This window comes from Schistocerca gregaria, chromosome 11, assembly GCF_023897955.1.
Source record: "Schistocerca gregaria isolate iqSchGreg1 chromosome 11, iqSchGreg1.2, whole genome shotgun sequence".
Lineage (NCBI taxonomy): Eukaryota > Metazoa > Arthropoda > Insecta > Orthoptera > Acrididae > Schistocerca > Schistocerca gregaria.
The window spans coordinates 66,090,376-66,109,505 of NC_064930.1; the positions used below are offsets into that span (position 1 = coordinate 66,090,376).

The following is a 19,130-nucleotide window of genomic DNA, read 5'->3' on the forward strand; positions in this document are numbered from 1 at the left end:
TTCTCTCAAATGCTCATGCACCGAGTGACCAGGTGCTGGGGGGGGTAAGGCTTTGGACTCGCATTTTGGAGGACAACAGTTCAAATCCCTGCACATCCACCTGCATTTAGGCTTCCAGTGATTTCCCTACATCGATAAAAGCAAATGTTGCAATGCTTCCCTATAAAAGAAAATGGCCCATTTCCTTCCACAACATGCACTCATGCTCCATTGTTTTTAAACATTGATAATTTATATGGAATAATATTCATATAATTGACACGCTTCTGAGATATTAAGTACTTTATAATTGGTGATTTAAAAAACTCAATAAAATCCAATTTCAATGCTAGGTTAAAAACACAAAATTCCCTAAGATTTCTGTGATTTTTCCAGGTAAAATGTAATTCCTGAGAATTCCAGGTTTTCTACAAGAATTGCCACCCTTAGGGTACACACTTGTGTGTAAGAAACACACTTTTTGCCAACAATATGGGACTGTGGGTCCACCTTGATGCAATTACTTTTTTTTTGTTTTATTTACTTATTTATTTGTTGCCAGACTAGCTTCACTGACATATATGTTGCCTTCATCAGTGGTTATTTTGATTCTTATCTACTACACACCATCACACAGTTTTATGATTGTTGCCGCTGTTTCTGGCATACTTTCTGAGTTTTTGTTGCAATTTTTCTCAGCATACATCATGTCACCTGCAACTGTACAAGTGGGTTCACTAGACAGCTTTCAACTACTTTTAGATACAGAAAAATATAAATTTTGCATCTTGTTCATAATCCAAAACATTATGCCACCGTGCTGTTCACATGTGACCCTTTAACATATTCCAGTCGCTGCCCGCAGAGACTACAGGTGTGTTTGGCTTCCCTGATAATCAGCACTCTAAGAATCTCAGAGCTAAGTCTTTGTAATTTTCACTTCACAATGCATTAGTTCTGAGAAGTGAGGGCTCAAAGTCAATTGTTTGCTTTTTTCGTACTTCGGAGAGCGGCCAGATGGATGTTCCAACTTTCACAACTGCTATGTGACTTGAAAAATATGTTACAGGCGTGATCAGTTACCACAAAGTAGCTGTCGCAATGTGCCTCCGTAGATGTCTTCATCGCAAAAGTTTGCCATGCTATGATGAAATTCTGGGACTGCTTGAAGAATTTGGCTCCAAATTTAACGAAGGCAGTTTCAAAACTAGCGATAGCATTTCTGAAACAGACAGAAATCTGCTTTTCTCTTTTGTCTTATAAGCAGGAACCACACAAAGAAGTCAAAAATATTTACGACTTCTGGGGACTGCAGCAATTACTGTAGCCCAACTGGAATGTATTAACAGTTTTTGAGGCCGACACTAAAATTCAGATTCAACAGAACAGTAATTTACCCAATCATAGTAAAAAAAAGAAGAAAAACACAAAAATAATTTCCGTGTTGCCTTCTTGTCGAGCTTTCAGAATTGAGTTTGTGCTCTGTCATGAATCTTGTTTCAAGGATTGAGAAGCTCTGTTGTTCACATGTTCGTTCACTGATTCACGAATCCTATTCTGTAGATGCTATCATTAAGAACATCTTTTAGATATTTGGAATGAGTCAAGCAATGAGCAGAAACAGCCACTTTAGAGAATAGTAACAGCAAATTACGACCACAGCTCACCCCCTCCTCCCGAAAGAACCATCGACCTTGCCATTGGTGGGGTGGCTTGCATACCTCAGTGATACATATGGCTGTACCATCCAACACAGCAGATGGGTATCTGTTGAGAGACCAGACAAATGTGTGGTTCCTGAAGAGGTGCAACAGCCTTTTCAGTAATTACATTGGCAACAGGGGCTGGATGACTGACTGATCTGGAATCTTAATACCAACCAAAATGGCCATTCTGTGCTAGTACTCCAAATGGCTGAACCAAGGGTAAACTACAGTCATAATTTTTCCCCTAAGACATGCAGTTCTTCTTTATGGTTAAATGATGCCATCCTCTGGGTAAAATATTCTGGAGATAAATAGTCCCCTATTTGGGGCCTACTCAGGAGGCTGTCATCATCATTAGGAGAAACAAAACTGGCATTCTACCAATCAGTGTTTTGAATGTTAGATCCCTTAATTGAGCAGTTAGGTTAAAAAATTCGAAAAGGGAAATGATAGTTTGAAATTAGATACAATGGGGATTAATGAAGTTTCGTGGCAGCAGAAACAATATTTCTGGTCATGTGAATACAAAGTTACAAATATGAAATCAAATATGGGTAATGCACGAGGAGGTTTAAAAATAAGAAAATAGGAATGCCAGTTAGCTACTACAAACAGCAGAGTGAATAAATTATAGTAGCCAAGATACACGCGGATCCCACACCCACCACAGTAGTGCAAGTTTATATGCCAACAAGCTCTGTAGATGACAAAGAGTTTAAAGAAATGTATGACGACATAGGAAAAGGAAGAGAAGGAAAAGTAATAGGTGACTACTGGCTCAGGGAAAGGAATGAAAAAGGAAGCCGCCTGGTAGAATTTTGCACAGAGCATAATTTAATAATTGATAACACATGCTTTAAGAATCACAAAAGAAGGTTGTACAGGTGGAAGAGACATGGAGACACCAGTAAGTTTCAGACTGATTATAATATAGTAAGACAGATTTCAGAAGCAGATTTTAAATTGTAAGACATTTCCAGGTGCGTGTGGATTCTGGCCACAAGTTATTGGTTATGTAGATTAAAACTGAAAAAATTGCAAAAAGGTAGAAAATTAAGGAAATGGGACCTCGATCAGCTGAAATAACCAGACTGTGAATTTCAGATGGAGCATTAGGGAATGGCTGACTAGAATAGGGGAAAAGAATACAGTAGGGGACAAATAAGTAGCTTTGAGAGATGAAATAAATGGATAAAAAGACGGGGTCTAGTAGAAATCCTTGAATAAACCAGGATATATTGAAAGAACGAAATATAAAAAATGCAGTAAATGAAGCTGAAAGGGAATACAAACTTCTAAAAAATGAGGTCGTCAGGAAGTGTCAAATGGCTAAACAGGAATGTCTAGAGGACAAATGAAAGGATTTAGAAACATATTTCACTATGGGAAAGATAGATACTGGCTACAAGAAAATTAGAGAGGCCTTTGGAGAAAAGAGAAGCAGCTGTATTAATATCAAGAGCTCACAGGTAAAAGTCTGAAGTAGGGAAGAGAAAGGTGAGAGGAGTACATAGAGGGTCTATACAGGAGGGATTAACTTTTAGGCAATACTGCAGAAATGGAAAAGGACACAAATGAAGCGAAGATGGGAGATACGATACTGCAAGAAGAATTTGATGGAGCGCTAAAAGACAAGTCGAAATGAGACCCCAGGAACAGACAACATTTCATCAGAACTATTGACCAACTAGGGAGAGATAACCATGGCAAAACACTTCCACCTGTTGTGCAATATGTATGAGACAGGGGAACTACCCTCAGACTTCCAGAACAATGCAGTAATTCCAATTCCAAAGAAAGCAGTTGCTGACAGGTGTGAAATTCTCTTTGACGAAGGGCTGAGGAAAGGTAAAATCTATGTTTACAGCATTTGCAGACTTATATAAAGCTTTTGACAATGTTGACTGGAATACTGTCTTTGAAAATCTAAAGGTAGCTTGGGTAAAGCACAAGGAACAAAAGGCTGTTTGGAACTTGTGTAGAAATCAGACGGTAGTTATATGAAGGTCCAGGGGCACGAGAGGGAAGCAATAGTTGGGAAGAGAGAGAGAGAGAGAGAGAGAGAGAGAGAGAGAGAGAGAGAGAGAGGGGGGGGGGGGGGGGGGGGGGAGGTTGTAGCCTACCCCAATGTTACTGAATCTGTACATTAAGCAAGCAGCAAAGAAAATCAAACAAAAATTTAGAAAAGGAATTAAAGTCCAGTAGAAACAAAAACTTTGAGGTTTGCTGATGACACTGCAACTCTGTCAGAGATGCCCAAGGACTTTGAAGAGCAGCTGAACAGAACGGAGAGTGCCTCAAAGGGGGGATACAAAATGAACATCAACAAAAACAAGACAAAGCTAAAGCTAATTAAATGTAGTCAAATCACGTGATGCTGAGGGAATTAGATTAGGAAACAAGACATTTGAAGCAGTAGATGATGCTTGCCATATGGGCAGCAAAATAACTAGTCATGCCCGAAATGGAGAGGATGTAAAATGTAGACTAGCAACGACAACTAAAGTGTTTCTGATGTAGAGAAATTTGTCTGGAGTGTGGCCGTGTATGGAAGTGAAACACAGTGACAATAAATAGTTTAGACGAGAAGAGATTAGAAGCTATTGAAATCCCATGCTACAGAAGAATGCTGAACATTAGATGGGTAGACCAAGTAACTAACGAGGAGGTACTGAATAGAACTGGGGAAAGAAGAAATTAGTGGCACAACTTGACTAAAAGAAGGGTGGGACACATTTTGAGAGATCGAGGGCACTCTAGTTTAGAATCTGAGGGAAGGGTGTAAAAATCATAGAGGGAGACAAAGAGAAGAATACAGTAAACAGATTCAGAAGGATGTAGGTTGCAGTATTATTTGGACACGAAGACGCTTGCACGGGACAGTTTAGCATGGATAGCTGCATAAAGCCAGTCTTCTTCATACTCCTATACTACGAGAACTATTCTGATCTAATACTGCAAACAAAGCATTTGCATAACTTTGCCAGCATTTAGAGCGGTGATACAGGTGTTTGCAAAGTATTTACCTAATACACTAGGCAGAATTTACTTTCTTAGGTCCTACTATTTTCACAAGTTGTAGGAGTGCCTGCTGTGTTATTCTTTTGCTTTTTTTTTAATATCCGGCAATTTTCAATTTCCTCCCTCAAATCTACCAGCCTGTTATAGACTTTCACCATAATATGCAAAAACTATCCATTCTCAACACTAGTGAGAAATCCATAGTCTATAGGGAAACTGTTTCTACTTTTTGTATTGTGATTAGTTGTGCGGGATTAGCCGAGCGGTCTAAGGCGCTGCAGTCATGGACTGTGCAGTTGGTCCCGGCGGAGGTTTGAGTCCTCCTTCAGGCATGGGTGTGTGTGTGTGTGTTTGTCCTTAGGATAATTTAGGTTAAGTAATGTGTAAGCTTAGGGACTGATGACCTTAGCAGTTAAGTCCCATAAGATTTCATACACATTTGAACATTTGTATTGTGTTTATGTTTTGCTGAGTACATCCTAAATTCACTCTCCTTATTACACACAAATACCCTTAGGAAGGATACGTGCTGGTACACAAGTGTAGGCTCCTACAAGGCGTTCAATTATTAATTTTACACCCAGTCTTATTCTATACCATCGTGGAATACGCATGTTTCTCACATTATCTGCAATGCCCCAGAAGATTATGCAATAACGGGACAGAACAGAGTGAAAGTGTACCTGTCTACAGGCCAACACTGTGGTACACTTCTCAGTCCAAATGCAACAGAACTGAGGTTTTGTGTAAACACAACCACATCTTGTGCCACCTCAGAGCTCTACTTCAGGGATGGGCACAAAACGATAATTGGGTCCTTCTGTCACCCATGAGACATATCTCCTGATGTAACCAAAAACTTCAGAGAGAACCTCAGTTTACTTGTAGGTAATTTGCCTAATCATAGTGTAAGCCGATGTTGACAGATGTGAAAATTATCAAACTATCAGTTTAATAAGTCACAGCTGCAAAATACTAACGCAAATTCTTCACAGACGAGTGGAAAAACTGGTAGAAGCCGACCTCGGGGGAATATCAGTTTGGATTCCATAGAAATGCTGGAACACCTGAGGTAATACTGACCCTACAACTTATCTTAGAAGAAAGATTAAGTAAAGGTGAACCTACATTTCTAGTATTTGTAGACTTAGAGAAAGCTTTTGACAATGTTGATTGGAATACCGTCTTTGAAATTCTGAAGGTGGCAGGGGTAAAATACAACCAACTCAAAAACACCGCAGCTAAGTGGTGACACACACAACACCAATATGTCTCGGGTCATAGCAAACAGCTGGAATCTGACGCTTCCATCCAATATCCTTGACAGATATTTGTTCTAGAATCTTAGTGCATATTCTGAGCTCAAACATAATGTGATGTCTTTAACAGAATCGCCTCCTCAATCCCAACCAGCATGGACTCCAGAAACATCACGTGAGAACCAACGAGCATTTTTTCTCACATGATGTTCTGAAATCTTTAGATCAAGGCAGGCAGGAAGATGCAGTATTTCTTGATTTCCGAATAGTAATTTATTCACAATCAGTACCACACCTATGCTTATTGTCACAAGTTCGATCGTATGGCATGTCAAGCGAAATTTGTGACGGGATTGAGGATTTTTTTTTTTTTAATTTTTTAGGGAGGACACAGCGTGTTATCTCGGATGGAGAGTCATCGTCAGATGTAGAAGTAGCTTCGGGTGTGCCTTAGGGAAGTGTGTTGGGATCCTTGCTGTTCATGTTGTATATCAAGCACACTGCAGACAATATTAATAGTAACTGCAGACTTTTTGTAGATGATGCAATTATCTATGATGAAGTACTGTCAAAGAGGCTGCGCAAATATTCAGTTAGATCTTGATAAGATTTCAAAGTGGTGTAAAGATTGGCAACTTGCTTCAGTTGTTGAGAAATGGAGAATTGTGCACTTCACAAAACAGAAAAAACATAATATCCTATGACTATAAAATGAATGGAGTTACTGCTAGAATTGGCCAGCTCATACAAGTACCCGGGTGTAGCACTATGTAGGGATATTGAATGGAATGATCTCATAGGCTGAGTTGTGGGTAAAGCAGGTGATAGACTTTAGTTTACTGTCAGAATACTGGGAAAGGGCAACGAGTCTACAAACGAGATAGCTTACAAATCACATGTGTCACTCATTATAGAATACTGCTCAAATGTGTGGGACCTGAACCAAATAGGACTAAACAGGGCAAATTGAATGTATACAAAGAAGGGCAGCACAGGTGTGTTTGACCCCTGGGAGAGTGTTACAGTGATGCCTAAGAAACTGGACAGCAAGGTTCCTGAAAACAGACGTTAACTATCCTGAGAAAACCTTTAGCAAAGTTTCAAGAACTTACTCTAAATGGTGTCTAGGAATATACTCCAACTAACTCTGTATCGCACACATAAGGATAAGATTAGAATAAGTACAGGACTCACAGAGGCATTCAAAATCATTCCTCCACATCCCATATCTGAATGTAATGGGAAGACACCCTAATAACTGGTATAAGGGAATGTAGTGTCTGCCACACACTCCACAGTGGTTTATCTTCCCAAACCTTTCCTTGATTCCCCTACGCTGGTATTGGTATTTGTACAGACAATGCACAGTTTTGGCTAATTTCGAATCAAGTTTCAAGGAGATTTGATGGAAAGTCCGAGGGGAGGGGGGGGGGGGGGAGGAGGGGGAGGGGCGAGAAAGATAAAGAGAGAGGAGGGGGAGAAAAATGAAAAATACACTGGACCACAAAAATAAGAGAACAATTATTCCGTAGATAAAGTCGCAGAATTTCGTTCGTTTCAGATAAGAACTTGTTAAACATAAAGTGCAATATAGGCTAGCAGCTGAAAACATCTCTCGTAGTAGTAGCACAGTCTAACACAACTGTGGCAGTAATATAACCCGTACCGCTGTCGTCATGCACGGAGTGTAGAGGTAACATTTCTACTTAGCACTATTCGTCACTAGTGTCAGCTTCTGCCGGTGACAGGAACAAGCGACAAACGCCGCCAACAATATGGCCACACCCCCGTGACGTTATTGATTTTTCCAACGGGCGAAGGTACTGCTCAGACTGTCACTAGAAACACTTTCTTTTTTTTTTTATTTTAGTACCAGATTCGTCGGCTTCGTCAATTCACAATCAAACTGTCACATATCAAGCTAATATATACCTCGGGCTAGGCTGAAGATCAACGTGTTATCACAACAAATTTTTTCTCCCATTCTTTATAACGACTAAACTATAAATATATGCACCGAAAGTGACGTGCCAGCAGATATTAACATACGTCACTTAACGACTCGTCGCTCTTGATAGCAATATCGCAATACACGGTAACGAGGAAGTTGTTCACTAGTATTTTGAAGCATATTATAGGCATATATCAAACATAAATAAAACTGCATGGGTGTGCCCCCTACGTACTTAATTTTTACCGCTAGATATATATAAACCTATTTGGGCATATTGTCATTTGAAACGTTTCAGATGTACTGACACTGTAGTGCCTGGAAACATTACACACAACGAATCATCGTGCACAGAAACCGTGGAACAAATATTCAAGTTCCATTTATTCACACAAAATCTACAGATGACAATTTGCTTTTTTACACACAAAGCCAACTTCACCGACACTTACTTTGCAGACAAAGCTGCAGATGACTTCCTTTGTGATTACAATGATTGGCAAGTCATGTACATCAAGAAATAAATTACATAGACTCCTCAAATCAGAAGAAATATTTCGCAGCAGTACTCTGCACGTATAACACAGCAACCGGCATCATACATTATACTTTTCAATGTTTAGTGTTTACATGCTGTCAGTGTCGCCAACTGTTTACGACGAAATGCAATGCAATAAGATAGATTACACGGATACTTTATTATATTTATAAATGTCAGATAACATGCATTAATAAAACAATGGACTTTTTCTGGTCTATAAAACGTCTGTTTTAAGATTCGTTCGAGTGGTTACCGGGGAGCGCTAGAAACAGATGCAAGTGCAGCTTCTTGGGTCTAGGAACAGCAAATCTTGGTGCTGATCGTGTGAGCAGATCGATTGTGCTCGCTGGCCCAAGAGCGCATAGTACAATACTCCTAGCGCTGTCCTGTGGCAGACAGCGAAAGCTAAAGAGATCGTTGCAAGTTCTGCAATATCACAGTCTAACATAAAGTTAGACTGTGGCAACATTGTCAGTCGTCGAATTATTGACCGTCTGAGGGCGGATATCGATGTACTGACAGTACTACAAATATGAACGAGCAGTATGGATGGTCTTCAAAATATCCTCAGTGTTGTCAATACATACTGAACATGTGAGGACAAGTATTGACGGTCTGCCAATATGCTCCACTCCGATGTTGTTAGTTTCACATATCAGCTACACGGCGTTAGTGTGCACTGTTTGTTTTTCCATTCGGCTAGGCAGATATTATTGATCACAGATTACCATAGAATTTTTAGAACTGTGTTTGCTGCTGTTATAGAACTAGACATCGGGCATTCGAATGATCTGCCTGTCGCCAGAAATCTCAAAAGTTGCTCCTAATCTCTTGTCGACTGCAGTTGTCTGCTTCCCAGTTTTATCTCGTTTCAGTATTAATAATTTGTACCCGTACGGTGCAGCACTCATCGGAAAAAAGTATGAAATCTTTCCCGTATACGGTTATGACTGCCAGTAAATTAACATGTGGCCATGGCTCCTTTTTTTCCAACCGTTCTCGGACCCATTTCGTCTTTTTCTGTGTCTTTTGTTGCTAGCAAGCTATAGCTTATATAGCTGTAATACATGCTTTCTTTTGGGCGTTCGACGTTTGCCCTTGTAAAACCGAGTTGTCGACTGATGATTTTTGTCAGTATTATTGATGGTGTGAGGTCACTTCAATATACTGAAGATCTGGCAAGCTAGTATTGTCAATAAATACTGAACGTGTGCAGGCCCCTTATAAGAGTATGCTACTGCGTACTGGTCACGTATTTTGGTTACTGGGCGTTTGTTTATCTCAATACAACTTTTATTTCGAAAATGGAAAAATATGGTTGAATTTTGAGCACTACGTCATGGGGCAAATCGCAAATTTGTCCAAGATACAGGCATGATAATAAAAATTTCCAAAAAATTAATAACACCAAAAAACTTTTTTCTTTGCTTTCGGAGAGTGACAATCGTTTGAGAAGCTGAAAAATAGAGGTTTCGCGTAAACCTGCATGACCGTACTACAGATTTCAAGATCATTTTCCTTACTTGTGATCTTGAATGTCTCAAACCTTGCTTTTCCAGAAAACTATGGAAAGAATATTGCCGCAACGTTCTTCTTCCCACATACCAGATATCAGGCTTCTCAAGTGTGTAATTAATACAAAATTTCATCTAAATCGAAACCGAATTTATATGAAGAAACTGATACAGAATGTCTCATTTGCCCTATGTCCAAGTTAAATATCTCGTTTCTGAGACCTTTATAATTTTATAAATCGTATCAAAGAAACATAATGTCACTTATTTTATAATGGTTCTTTACATAAAAAATATGCATTGAAAATTTGCTTTAATTTTTTAACTCGCTGTCATCAGCAGTGACAATCTTCGTTTACTTTTTATTTATTACCAAAACGCTAATGATGATAAATTTTTTTTCTAAACTCACGCCGTTGTTTGAAAGTACACTTAACATCAAGAATCCTGTATTTCTGCAACAGAATGTACCCTACAGGCAATTCATCATGTTACACACCTTTAAAATATTAAATAACTGGTTTCAGTCATGGCGAATCTTCACAGATAAGTATTAAAATGGTTTAAGCTGCAACATTACATTTGTCATTACTTAATATTTGGAGCATGCCATGAATATCACAAATTTAGCATTGGAGGGCAGCGCGGAGGGTAAAAATCGTAGAGGGAGACCGAGAGATGAGTACACTAAGCAGATTCAGAAGGATGTAGGTTGCAGTAGGTACTGGGAGATGAAGCAGCTTGCACAGGATAGAGTAGCATGGAGAGCTGCATCAAACCAGTCTCAGGACTGAAGACAACAACAACAACATGTATATCAATGTACGACACAGGATTTTTAGAAGCAAACATTCTAATACCAAATGTACACAGAGCAGAACTGGTATTGGAATGTTTACTTCTAAAAGTCCTGTGCCGTATATTGATATTCATGATATGCTACACACATTATTTAAGTAATGATAAATGTAATGTTGTGACTTAAACCATTTTAAACATTATCTGTGAAGATGGCCCATGACTAAAACCAAGTCAATATTTGGGCTTAAAATAAAAGCAGCCAGTGGTCAAACATGCGTTTTATACATAATTTCGATATACCAAGGTACAGGTTAGCAAGAACTGGAAATTGTCACAAAGTGAAACCCCTGAATATTTTCAACAAATTGCCAATTTATGTTTGGTTTATGGATCTCAAAATTTTTAAAACTGAATGGTATGGCTTGGCTTTCAGATCACACATTTCACCCCTCTTAGGTATCTGAGAAAGATATTAGCATTTAACAAATTTCCCCATAGTCTACTGTATCATAATGTGACGTGTTTATGTTTTGTATAATTGTGCTTCTACGTTTTGTATAATTATGTCCTGTGTACTCTGTCCAATTACTATTGCGCAGTGTTTGTACTGTACTATATCATCGTATAACTTATGGACACTCGCTCTTAGAAATAAGTCCTGTATCATATTTTATTTTTGTGGTGCTTATTATGTATACTATAGATAACTGACATTATTTTATTAGTATATACCCGTATAAATTACTACAACCTGAATTATTAAAAAATGATGAAGCCTATTTCACTGTAAAATTATCAAAATTGAACAACAAGTTTTGATCTTATATCTGTTTCTGGACGTCCATTCCAGTCGAGTACATTAATAAATATTTCTCCACCTTCAAATGGTGAAATTTAATTACAATAGTTTTTGCCCCATTGGCAAATTCAGTCTACTGCAAGGAATGTTCCATAAAAGCATGAAGCTACTCGTGAATTGCTGTAGTTGTGTATAAACTTCTCGATCGAAGTACATAAAGCTCCGCCATTTATACATCAAAAACAGCTCCGAGTTAATGAAGGAAACCTATCGCAATGATGTCTGTGCAGACATCGATAATAAACACGGGATTTACATCAATCTATCTGCATTGTCCTCTTCGCTCAGAAACGTGTATAATTAGTCAATTATGATAATAAGAACTGCAACACTTCTCTGATGAAAAATTATTTGTAGCTAACTACGTTCTTAGTTGTGGGGCATACTTTCGAGAACTTTTTTTGTAAAGTAAACTGTACCGGATGTCCTAAAAACTGCATAAGCGGCTTAGGTACTTCGACACATAGTGACAACTTACCGGGGTTAAAAAACTCTAGTAATTAACAATTTTGAAATTCGCGTGGAATGAATCGAACGATTTCTTGTCCAACAGGTGAATGTAACCTTACGCTGTCTGCCACCACGAAGCGCAGTGACATGTAGTTCCAAGAACAGCCGAGCGCAACCTGTCGGCTCATCCGATCGACACAAGTTTCAAGGGGGAGGGGCGTGGGCGCAGATTGCGTGCGCAGAACACAGATTTTTACCGTTCTGCGCAATACGTGAGCAGATCGCGCGCGCGCTCATGCGAGTTGAAGTAAGTTTCGTGTTGTTGTTTACTTTCTCGTTATGTCCAGTTTATCATTTTGTAAACTACAGTAATTCACGAGTAGCTTCATGCTTTTATCGAACATTCCTTGTAGTAGACTGAATTTGCCAATGGGGCAAAAACTATTGTAATTAAATTTCACAATTTGAAGGTGGAGAAATATTTATTAATGTACTCGACTGGAATGGACGTCCAGAAACAGATATAAGATCAAAACTTGTTGTTCAATTTTGATAATTTTACAGTGAAATAGGCTTCGTCATTTTCGAATAATTCAGGTTGTAGTAATTTATACGGGTATATACTAATAAAATAATGTCAGTTATCTATAGTATACATAATAAGCACCACAAAAATAAAGTATGATACAGGACTTATTTCTAAGAGCGAGTGTCCATAAGTTATACGATGATGTAGTACAGTACAAACACTGCGCAATAGTAATTGGACAGAGTACACAGGACATAATTATACAAAAGCTACAATCAGAAGACTTATGTGCTCCTTGGGTTCGGCTCTGTAGAAGTAGTGATACTCAGTGTTCTATTCTAAAAAAAAGTTTGAGGGTACTCCGGCATGGGATATAGTGCAGCGAAAATTAGTTATAACTGAAGCAAAGATACCATCCATCTGCTTTTACCCATGAAGTCGTCAACGTGTCGAACTACAAAAAAATGGTATCAGACTCTTCAGTTGACTTTACTGCAGCTCAAATGAAGCGGGCGATATCGAGAAACACACAGACATAGAAGGGAATGTGGTATCGAACACTTCGGTTTACATCACCTCAAATGAAGCATGCGATCTGAGTGTACGCATATCCGTTTAGTACTACCATCGCCCACTATTAGCGGGCGAGGGCAGTACATGCTTGTCGAACTGGCTGCCAGCGATTCAGTTGTGGAGAACCGTTGCCGCAGCTTCGAAATGCTTGAAACAGTCAATGACATCGATTTTCACACCAAAAAAACTGCACTGGTACCGTTCGTATTGCAATTACCAACACAAAATGAAATAAAAAATTTATGTCCGTGAAATAAATCTTTGGCACTGTTCCACATTTTCGACATCGTAAAAAGATTACTTTGTCCGCGAAAAAGTTTAGGGGTACGCACCCCCCAGTGTTCCCCCCAGAAAAACAGCACTCGTGATAGTATTAACATTAAAAATGCTGCTATCTGTAGCATATATTTTAAAGAGGACTATTATTTACGTTATCTCTGAGCCAATAAAGATCCGACCGCAGTTCCTACATTGCATGTTATTAAAGCCATTCCTGCTGTTGCTGCTGAATCCTCTGTCCAACAAAGAAGTGACAGAAGAAAAGATCGTGAAATACATACATGTGCACTTAACGCGCTAGCTTCTTTAAGACCGATGGGAAAGAAGGGAGATCAAAGCACAAAAACAGAAAGAGGCCATATTTAGGTTGAAATGAAGAGACTTGAATAATAATTATTACTAATTACAGAAAAACAGCATTTAATAGCTGAAAACAATACATTGACGATGAAAAGTAAATTAGTGTCTCATGCATTAAGCTGACACAGGAAGTAGTGTCAAAGCCTTCAGTGTCGACAAAATGCTAAAGTATAATTAAAGTACAGCAAGTTTTACAAAAAATATTTACAGACACACGAAATAAATATGTCATGAAGTCCAGTAAGCGTACACGTTGGAGTCAGAAAGATGTAAGCGAAGCATTACTTCAGCGCTCTCTGTGCAGAAAAACTTACATTTATTTGAGGAACGTAATGGGTGTATCATTACTGGCATTTTCTATGTTAAAAAGATAGATTTCTGATTCTTTTCGCTGTCTTCTTAGCATTTCACAGATATGTTGCTCTTATTGAGCAAGCAAGCAACAGGCTAAAATGGAGCGGAGAGACTGTGAATGTTGAGTTTTGATGAAATGAATGTGGACAGTCGCATTACTAAGATCAATAAACCGACACCATGTACGGGCCACATAGCAAGGTACAGGTTGTTATGGCACGTGGTTTATCTGGAACCTGGAAGCAGCATGTGTATCATAATTTTGACACTATGATGAATCGGAATTTACTGGCCAGTATAATCAAACAGACCCAGAAAGTAGGATTTGTTGTAGTGTCTGATTTGGGATGCAAAAATGGGAAAGTGTAGAAGAATTCCACATCGACTACATAAAACCATGCTTCATCAACCCCAACGATGAAATGAAACATGTTTGGGTATTTTCAGACCTACCACATATGGTGAAACTTTTTTAAATCACTTTTTGGATGAAGGTTTTTCATTAATCGATGGATAAACAACAACAAAACCCGTAATCGAGCAGTTGTTGTTGAAAGATAATGGCGAGTTAAAACTTTGCCCTAAACGTACTGTTCATTATCTGACAGTTTCCGGGAGGGACGAAAGTGTGTTCATCTTGCCTGCCAGCTCTTTCCGTCACTGTGTCAGAGGCAATTTCTTTCGTAATGTCTGAAGAAAAAGAAGTTTTTAGGTTGGAAAATGATACGTTTGACGTCGTGAATTCGAGGGTACTTGTTGGCAAGTGACCAATTTCAAGTGCTTTTGATTGTGTATGGAGACACTAGAGGAAGTTCTTCGCAGATGCTACTTCATCTGAGAAAAAAAATGAGAGTAGGAAATCATAATATTTCCAAAATGGTTACTTGTCTCGACACGGTCACCACTGAGTTGTTTCTCTAATATGAAACATAGTCTACAATTTGACCTCAAAGTTCAACCAAGACTGCTCAGAAAAATTTTCCCAGATACGAGCAATTACCATGGCCTATGATCATCCCTTAACCGGCCGTTGTGGCCGAGCGGTTCTAGGCGGATCATTCTGGAACCGCACGACCGCTCCGGTCGCAGGTTCGAATCCTGCCTCGAGCATGGATGTGTGTAATGTCCTTAGGTTAGTTAGGTTTAAGTAGTTCTAAGTTCTAGGGGACTGATGACCTCAGATGTTAAGCCCCATAGTGCTCAGAGCCATTTGAACCATTTTGACCATCCCTTACTAGTGGATTCGAATGCCATACACGTATCTTAATTATGAACAAAAGTATTGCTGACATTCAGTTACACAATTTTTCACCAGTCAAACTATCTGACTTGCAAGTTGTTTACAGGACTTGTGCTGGGCACTGAGGAAGAAGCGTTGTCAATGATAGAAGGTGAGCAAGAAATGAGACACATTACACTCGATGATTTAACTGTGTCACCGTTGATAGAAGCTTCAGTGTTTTTCCTAGAAAGTCTCCGCTAAGTTGCTTTCAGATGCGCCTCCATAGACAAATCACTTGGCCTCCTAGTCGCAAGATAATGGATGTGTCGGGAGAGCTTACGAGTTCTGGGTGGATTGAGAAACTCTCTCGGGGTGGCTTAATCGTCCTTCCAGATGAGTGGTTTGAAGTTTTTAAGCAGCTGGAGGTGCTGTTTTTAAGTTTTCGTGGCAGCAGCCTGTGTAAAGACGCCAATGTGATTAGAAACCTGACGAGAATTTTAATTAGGAAATTTCAATCTGCTGGCCGAGCGGTTCTAGGCGCTACATCCACATCTACATTTATACTCCGCAAGCCACCCAAGGGTGTGTGGCGGAGGGCACTTTACGTGCCACTGTCATTATATACCTTTCCTGTTCCAGTCGCGTATGGTTCGCGGGAAGAACGACTGTCTGAAAGCCTCCGTGCGCGCTCGAATCTCTCTCACTTTACATTCGTGATCTTCTCGGGAGGTATAAGTAGGGGGAAGCAATATATTCGATACATCATCCGGAAATGCACTCGCTCGAAATCTGGACAGCGAGCTACACTGCGATGCAGAGCGCCTCTCTTGCAGAGTCTGCCACTCTAGTTTGCTAAACATCTCCGTAACGCTATCACGCTTACCAAATAACCCTGTGACGACACGCGCCGCTCTTCTTCGGATCTTCTCTATCTCCCCCGTCAACCCGCCCTGGTACGGATCCCACACTAACGTGCAATACTAAAGTAAAGGTCGAACGAGTGTTTTGTAAGCCACCTCCTTTGTTGATGGACTACATTTTCTAAGGACTCTCCCAATGAATCTCAACCTGGTACCCGCCTTACCAACAATTAATTTTATATGATCATTCCACTTCAAATCGTTCCGCACGCATACTCCCCGATATTTTACAGAAGTAACTGGTACCAGTGTTGGTTCCGCAATCATATAATCGTACAATAATGGATCCTTCTTTCTGTGTATTCGCAATACATTAAATTTGTCTATGTTAAGAGTCAGTTGCCACTGCCTGCACCAACTGCCTATCCGCTGCAGATCTTCCTGCATTTCGCTACAATTTTCTAATGCTGCAACTTCTCTGTATACTACAGCATCATCCGCGAAAAGCCGCATGGAACTTCCGACACTATCTACTAGGTCATTTATATATATTGTGAAAAACAATGGTCCCATAACACTCCCCTGTGGCACGTCAGAGGTTACTGTAACGTCTGTAGACGTCTCTCAATTGATAACAACATGCTGTGTTCTGTTTGCTAAAAACTCTTCAATCCAGCCACACAGCTGGTCTGATATTCCGTAGGCTCTTACTTTGTTTATCAGGCGACAGTGCGAAACTGTATCGAACGCCTTCCGGAAGTCAAGAAAAATAGCATCTACCTGGGAGCCTGTATCTAATATTTTCTGGGTATCATGAACAAATAAAGCGAGTTGGGTCTCACACGATCGCTGTTTCCGGAATCCATGTTGATTCCTACAGAGTAGATTCTGGGTTTCCAAAAACGACATGATACGCGAGCAAAACACATGTTCTAAAATTCTCCAACAGATCGACGTCAGAGATATAGGCCTATAGTTTTGCGCATCTGCTCGACGACCCTTCTTGAAGACTGGGACAACCTGTGCTCTTTTCCAATCATTTGGAACCTTCCGTTCCTCCAGAGACTTGCGGTACACGGCTGTTAGAAGGGGGGCAAGTTCTTTCGCGTACTCTGTGTAGAATCGAATTGGTATACCGTCAGGTCCAGTGGACCTGACTGTTGAGTGATCCCTGTTGCTTTTCTATTCCTTGGACACTTATTTCGATGTCAACCTTTTTTCCGTTTGTGCGAGGATTTAGAGAAGGAACTGCAGTGCTGTCTTCCTCTGTGAAACAGCTTTGGAAAAAGGTGTTTAGTATTTCAGCTTTACGCGTGTCATCCTCTGTTTCAATGCCATCATCATCCCGGAGTGTCTGGATATGCTGTTTCGAGCCACTTACTGATTTAACGTAAGACCAGAACTTACTAGGATTTTCTGTCAAGTCGGTACATAGAATTTTACTTTCGAATTCTCTGAACGCTTCACGCATAGCCCTCCTTACGCTAACTTTGACATCGTTTAGCTTTTGTTTCTCTGAGAGGTTTTGGCTGCGTTTAAACTTGGAGTGAAGCTCTCTTTGCTTTCGCAGTAGTTTCCTAACTTTGTTGTTGTGCTACGGTGGTTTTTTCTCGTCCCTCACAGTTTTACTCGGCACGTACCTGTCTAAAACGCATTTTACGATTGCCTTGAACTTTTTCCATAAACACTCAACTTTGTCAGTGTCGGAACAGAAATTTTCGTTTTGATCTGTTAGGTAGTCTGAAATCTGCCTTCTATTACTCTTGCTAAACAGATAAACCTTCCTCCCTTTTTTTATATTCCTATTAACTTCCATATTCAGGGATGCTGCAACGGCCTTATGATCACTGATTTCCTATTCTGCACATAGAGTCGAAAAGTTCGGGTCTGTTTGTTATCAGTAGGTCCAAGATGTTACCTCCACGAGTCGGTTCTCTGTTTAATTGCTCGAGGTAATTTTCGGATAGTGCACTCAGTATAATGTCACTCGATGATCTGTCCCTACCACCAGTCCTAAACATCTGAGTGTCCCAGCCTAGATCTGTAAAAATTGAAATCTCCACCTAAGACTATAACATGCTGAGAAAATTTATGTGAAATGTCTACAGTCTGAAACCGCGAGACCGCTGCGATTGCAGGTTCGAATCCTGCCTCAGACATGGATGTGTGTTATGTACTTAGGTTAGTTAGGTTTAAGTAGTTCTAAACTCTAGGGGACTGATGACCTCAGAAGTTAAGTCCCATAGTGCTCAGAGCCATTTGACCCACTTGAAATTTCCAGCTATTTCTCAAGAGGTCATCACAGTGTATCCTAAGAATGTATGCTAAGACCGGAACCTTGATCTGAGAAGACACCTCAACACATCAGCAAAGGCACAAATGGCCAAACAGCAGCAGCAGAAAATAGCACACTGGTGAAGAGCTTTTGTGGTTTACTCCTTATCAGATCAAGTACGTAAATTCTTCTTGAAATTGATGAAAATGAGGTAACTAATCGTCTAGCTCCTGTGTCGTCAGGCTTCGTAATGTGTCAAGTATCTGGACTTACAGCGTTTCCTTATTATTTAATAGAGGGTGACACTTATTGAACTACAGGGTGTTTCAAAAATAATCGGTATATTTGAAATGGCAATAAAAACTAAACGAGCAGCGATAGAAATACACCGTTTGTTGCAATATGCTTGGGACAACAGTACATTTTCAGGCGGACAAACTTTCGAAATTACAGTAGTTACAATTGTCAACAACAGATGGCGCTGCGGTTTGGGAAACCCTATAGTACGATATTTTCCACATATCCACCATGCCTAGCAATAATATGGCGTACTCTCTGAATGCAAATACCCGAAACCTTTGACAACGTGTCTGGCGG

The 19,130-nt window shown here is 39.8% G+C and overlaps 1 protein-coding gene across 1 annotated transcript in view; it reads right to left on the reverse strand.

Annotated features, from left to right (window-relative positions):
* Positions 1–8,801, reverse strand: part of LOC126295137 (uncharacterized) — a 42,718-nt gene extending 33,917 nt beyond the window's left edge. Inside the window, exon 1 of the mRNA XM_049987419.1 lies at positions 8,711–8,801. The gene's annotated coding sequence lies outside the window, so the exon portion shown is untranslated. The remainder of the gene's footprint in view (positions 1–8,710) is intronic.
* Between the last annotated feature and the right edge of the window lie 10,329 nt (positions 8,802–19,130).